This window comes from Hemiscyllium ocellatum, chromosome 4, assembly GCF_020745735.1.
Source record: "Hemiscyllium ocellatum isolate sHemOce1 chromosome 4, sHemOce1.pat.X.cur, whole genome shotgun sequence".
NCBI lineage: Eukaryota > Metazoa > Chordata > Chondrichthyes > Orectolobiformes > Hemiscylliidae > Hemiscyllium > Hemiscyllium ocellatum.
Window position 1 is genome coordinate 58,552,954 of NC_083404.1, and position 6,357 is coordinate 58,559,310.

General features: G+C 40.6%; 1 long non-coding RNA gene across 1 annotated transcript; it reads left to right on the top strand.

Moving 5' to 3' along the window:
• Positions 1–1,901: 1,901 nt before the first annotated feature.
• Positions 1,902–4,317, top strand: LOC132815386 (uncharacterized). The gene is made up of 3 exons (XR_009644647.1): positions 1,902–2,001; positions 3,888–4,031; positions 4,146–4,317. It is a non-coding gene; the product is annotated as an uncharacterized LOC132815386 (long non-coding RNA).
• The last annotated feature ends 2,040 nt before the right edge of the window (positions 4,318–6,357 follow it).

Sequence of the window (6,357 nt, forward strand, 5' to 3'; positions counted from 1 at the left end):
ACTGGATCTTCTTTCGGGGTTTGAACTCCACAACATCTTCCCAGTAGCTGACATCTCAGCCTTCCCCTGCCCATTTAAGTCCTTGCTTCTCAGTGGAGCTCTGCCAGGGTCAGCAAACAATGTCACGATCTCTCACCTTCCCTAATTTTGTCGAGACTATCAGAATCAGAGCCACGTGCTGAGAGTCCAGATTCAGGGCTGCCCAATGCCAAGTCCCAGATCTGCCACTCAGAATCTGGATAAAGCAGCTGACATTTGCGAAGTTTCTTGCAGATCTGCATTGGCTTGTTAACTAATACCCTCATACATTTTCTATTTCTCACACCAAATGGAGTCACACTGCTAATTAAATCCAGCCTTGCAAGATGAGCCCGATGCAGCGAGGAACCAAACAGCCCAAGGTCATTACATCTAGGCTGGACTACAACCCAGGATCCAAAGGTCAAAAACTAGTGCCAAATCCATTACACAATCCAGCTTCAGAAACACTGCTGTCTCAGAAAATTCAAGTCACAAAAATTATATTTAAGATGGATAGAATTAAATTTGCATTAATTTCTATGTTTATGCTTTTTAAGGTAAGTATGTCTTCATCTTTTAACTAGGTGTCATGTTCATTAATCAGAACTCTCACTAAGATGAAGGCTATTCCCTGTAAAAATTTCTCCCCCAAAACCAGCAGCTGGATCTGGGCTTTAATTCCTGGGATATGTCACTGTTTCAAGTCAGCGTGGATACTGGTCTGAAGCCCTCCCCACTGACTTCAAGAGCAGTCACCACTGCTGGTGTCTCTCACGTGCCCAGTAGCAGTTGCCAGATCATATTTTCTCTCTTTCCAGGACTTCTATGCTACATGATTATCTTATTCTCGTACTCAGTTGTCACAACCTTTCTGTCTCTGCTGAACGCTTCGTTTTTCCTGTGTAGTAGTGGCTGCTGCTTGGATAAAGGCACACAGCAGAGGACCCAAGTAATCAAGAAATCATGCTCATTTGTCTTAGCCCAAGAGGAAACTCATTTCTGAATTCCTGTGAAAACTACTGAGATTTCAAAGCGCTGCTATGAATGAGACTTCATTTTACTTAGAAAATGTCTTGCAATAAACTCACAGGAGCTGTCATGTCCTAATAAGGTTCCATCTCCTCAGGTACTGTGCCCCATTATCAAACCTGCAAATTTCATTCCCCCACACCCGGTTTCCTTAAAAAGACCCACCATCATTCACTATCCTTCCATAATACCACCCCATTTCAATCTTATCTTCCTCTTCGCCTATGAATGTGTTATTGCCTTCCACAGCTGTGTCCGTTTTCACACAATTCATGTTTGCATTGCTTGAATTAATTTCTGTTGCTGCAACAGCAAAACAAATTCACATATAACCTTGTGACACACACAGACTAATGGCGCATTGTTCCTCAGTGTATGTTCAGTCTTTGACATGGTTGACCAGTCTCCTCCTACAAATTATGCCTTCTGTTCAGAGGGTCGACCCTTGCTTAACTCACTCATTTCCTGGAAAATCTGTATAGGCAAACTTCTCCTTCTACTGCAGTGTAAAAATCTGGAGCTCCCTAAGGATCAAACTTCAGCCCTTCCCCAAATGTTCCGCTTTAGTGGTATGATAAGCAGGCATCAAGGTCACATCTATTTTGACATTAACAAGCTCTACATTTTCATAATTTCCATAGACAGCTCAACCAATTTTGTATCGTTAGATTGCTTGTGAGACAGCCAGGCAGTAGGCACATCAAATCGCCTAGTGGGGTTAATTAACTAGAAAATACTGAGAGCTAACCTACAGGGAGGTACCTAAGACAGGCAACTGAGTCAGCCACCCAAATCCAACAGGGGTCCTTTTAAGATAATTATATCAGTTCCTGATGACATCATCAGGATCTAGTTGCAATTTTTACCCATAGGCTTCAGCAGGAAATGATATTAATTTCCTGTTATCCCTACACAATAAGGAGCTGGGTTGGGATAGGAGGCCTCCAAAAGGTAAGTTTTAATTATTTTTTTGAAAAAAATTTCAGTTTGGCCAGTCTCAACACAATTCCATGTCTTCCCAGAAGAAACCCCAGTTGAGGTACCATGTCCCTTGGCATACATCTCCAGAAGAGACCTACTTTGGGACACTTATGAAAATGGTTCTTTTCAGAATAAGTGTTGAAATGTCAAAACTTCTAATCTTCTTGATCAATTAGTAGGTGACATTCATTTGTGGATGCCCTTCCTGGGATTAGCTACTGCTGAAAATGTGTTGCTGGTTAAAGCACAGCAGGTTAGGCAGCATCTCAGGAATAGGGAATTCGATGTTTCGAGCATAAGCCCTTCATCAGGAATGAGAGAGAGTAGCCAAGCAGGCTAAGATAAAAAGTAGGGAGGAGGGACTTGGGGGAGGGGCGATGGAGGTGGGATAGGTGGAAGGAGGTCAAGGTGAGGGTGATAGGCCGGAGTGGGGTGGGGGCGGAGAGGTCAGGAAGGAGATTGCAGGTTAGGAGGGCGGTGCTGAGTTGAGGGAACCAACTGAGACAAGGTGGGGGGAGGGGAAATGAGGAAACTGGAGAAATCTGAATTCATACCTTGTGGTTGGAGGGTTCCCAGGCGGAAGATGAGGCGCTCCTCCTCCAGCCGTCATGTTGTTAGCTACTGCTGGCAGTGTTAGATGGGACAAGTGGTTTCATCATCATCAGAGATTTAGTTTTCAAAAAGGAACTTATGTTGTGGCCAAGAGTTGAATTGAGTTAAGTTTTACAGTCAGTCATTTCAAGTAAAGACTAATTACAAAACAATGACAGAACAGAGCAGGATAGTATACAGTCATGTGAAGCATGGCTTCACAGGAGGCTCCAATAGCACTGATGATGTTCCCTAGCCAGGGAACGAAACGTTTGCAGCAAAAACTTCCAGCTCGGCGAACAGAACCACAACATACAGTCATGTCTCTGACAGGAGGTATCGCTGGATATCAAGACCCACTACTCCATAAGACATATCAGATGGTCAATTTGTTTCTTTTTGTTCTAGTCAACAAGAATAAGAAGCTTTCACTAAGTTATTAAAAATTACAGGTAAACATTACTCAAACTGACTGCAAACTGGTTTTCAACTCAGATATTATGGGAAGTCAGAGATATCCCCTTGAATCCCAAACACACACGCAGTTATTCAGAGTTAGGGCAAAGCCATATACAATTCTGCTAAGCTATTATTCTGAGTAATAAAGGCTAAAAGAAAAAACAATCCAAGTAAAAAGGGCAAAATTGAGCAAGCAAAAGATGGTTTGATTTCTCACTATTCCTTTGAAGTTTTGTTGATGACGTGATTGCTTCAAATACAGAAGGATAGAAAATCTTTAGACTAGAATTAAGATTCAGCTGAGAAATGTTTAAGAATGCTGATATTTGAAACTTTTTTTAAACAACTTCATTGAGAGCGCGATAGATTCAACTCCAAGCTACAATTCCTACTGATATCAACTATCTCTGACCAGAGGCTGTTTCTAGGCAACAGCAACCTAGATCCATTGTGATTTTCCAGGTCTACTCGCCTATCTATAAATCTCCACCCTTATCTCTAATTAAAACTTTGCTTCCCAAAGTCTTTGTGTTTTGGAAAACAAGTAGACCATAGTCTCCTTGAATTTTTTGACTTTCCAGATACAAGCAATCACATTATAAATCCTTTCCAATAAGTAATGTTCAAACGTGTCCATATTCCAATTCTCAATCTATAAACATTGACAATCTCAATAGTATAGATCATCAGGTTAGGATCTTTATATTATCAGGCTTCAAAGTTTGAAAGTCATTAGAATCTGTTTAATGTGTGCTTGAGATACATCATTGGACTATTTTTAAATCACATTGTTTTCAATTCCACAGTTGGTAGCCCTATGAATTGTGTCTACAGGTAACATGTAGTGACTTGGCGCTCATCAGCAGTCTCACAAAAGAACAATACAGTTGATCACTTCTGTTCTCAAGTGTTTCCAGACTACAATTGTGTGAGGCCTCTGAGAAATCATGGTAATTAGGTCCAAGACTGATGTGCAAAACTTTCTTGAACACTTTTGATGGCTTTACAATGCTGCTTTGTGATTCTGGCTGACTACACAGGCCTGTTTGTTTTTCCTCTAAAAGGAAGCAACTGTTGTAGCTAATAGTGACCAGCAAGATGGTGACCCCTTCAATATGAGCTGGACAAAAAATATCACGGAGAAGCCAAAGGTGTGGTGAGAGTTGCTGGGTGAGTTGATTTACTTTGTCTAGGAGATTATCCTCGTGCAAAGGTCACAACAAATTGCATTTTTGTAGGGATTAAGCTCTGAATTTTCTATTTGGAAGACATTTCTAAAAGTGATGAAAAGTGCTTCACATGTTTCTCTGAGTTTGGAATGGATTTAACATTGAGAAATTAAAAGTTAGGCTTTGGGAGTGAATAAAAAGATGTTGCAATTGTCACAGCTATGACTGAGATTTTTTAAATATACCATGGGCATGGAAATATTACATTCTTGAATAGTATTACTTCTAATCAATAACTCAGTGTTTCAATGATGTAATACACTAGCCGAAAACCTGACGTTACATTACAGGAATAGCCACATTTTTCTTCATTAAAACATGAGGAAATAAAGCCATTGTCTTGGTCCACATCTTAAAACTCCATGCTTTTTCTGCCAATTCTATTCATATCTCTGGCAGCTGGCTGAGGCAGAAAGAAAGACTGTTCACTACCATGTTATCCAACCACCATTTACTCCATCTCACCTCCATGGCTTTGTTTCTCAACCTCAGTCTAAAACGTCTACCATGGCTTTTGTCAGATGTAGTCCTGACTGTTTCAATGTTCTTAAAGACATTTCAACCTCCATCCACTGCAAACTCCTTGCTCATCTGAAATCCTGAGAGCCATATCTCATTTTACACCGATTTCTATTCATCCATTGTGCTTTTGCTTGCTGACCAAACCTTTCTTCCAGTTTGCCAATACCTCCAACTTAAAGCTCTCCTTTTGGTCTTTAAATCTCTACTTAACCACACTTTTCCTTTAACTTCCATAAGCACGACAACTTGCCTGAAATTTTATACACTACACCCTCGACCATCTAGCCCCATACTCTGGAATTCCAACAACTCACACTGATATTGTAGCTTCAATATAATTAAAAATCCTAAAATGTTTCATGGGGGTATTATGGGATGAATTTAAATATCTAGCTGCAAAAGGGTGTAGTGAGAGAGAGAGATCAGGAATTCACCTGGGAGTCAAATGTAGTACCAAAGTTGTGAAAAGTCTGGTTTAACCATCGACCATTTTCAGGGAGAGGATGGAGTCAGTCGCAAAGGGAGAGAGTTACAGAAAGACTAAACATAATAGTTTAATTAATTTATAAAGCTGATTCCTCTTTAAACCCCATTGCATTTTCTCCTTAAAATCTACATCTTTGAGTTACACCTCTCCCAAATTTCTGTATTTAAATCACTGCTCAATGTTTCCATATACTGCAAAGTGCCTTAATGTAATTTTCTGATAAAGGAGCAACATATCAAGGTGATTTAAAGTATTTTGCAAAACAAACTAATAGGAGCTGAGGAGAAACTATTTCAAACAGCAATTAGTTACAATAAGTTTGTTCTCCACTCCAAGAACATACGAACTGTTTCTATCTCTAGAGATGCTGCCAGGCCTGCTGAGTTTGTCCAGCACTTTCTGATTTCAAGCACCCACATTTCTTGGTTTTATGTTAACGATTACTGTAGCTAAGGTTTGGAAAGCACTGTCTGAAAGTGTGGTGGAGAATCAGCCGAGGCATTCAAGAGGACGTTAAAATGAGTAATGTGATTAAACAAAAACCAACATAAGGGCTAAAGGGGAACGGCGGGAGATTGACACCAACTCAAAATGTTCCAGAGGGTCGGCGCAGAAACGACGGTCTAACCCGTACCCTAAATTTTCTGCAATTCAGCATGTACATAAAAGAATCAAAATGCTTTTGCTACCGGAACAGCAATGCCTGTCCGTATTTCGTCTGTCTTTTCTTGCAAGTTTTCGTTTGACACCCTGTTGTGGCAGATACAAAACATGTACAAATAGATCAGAGAGATGAAAAAAAAGAAACTTTCGGACGAAGTAAAGGCTATAGACAAGAGAAAAAAATACGTTCTTGACGAATTGATGATTAAATCTGCAAATAAATCCGAGCAAATCCTTTCAAAGATGACACTTACAGGTGTAGCGGTTATCTCACCTGTCTGAGCTGGCTTGCCCTCCCCCTTAGGGCATCCGTTAAAGACAGTGGCGGAGGGGGCGGGGGTGAAATCTCGCGAGCAACGCGGGATTACTTTCGGA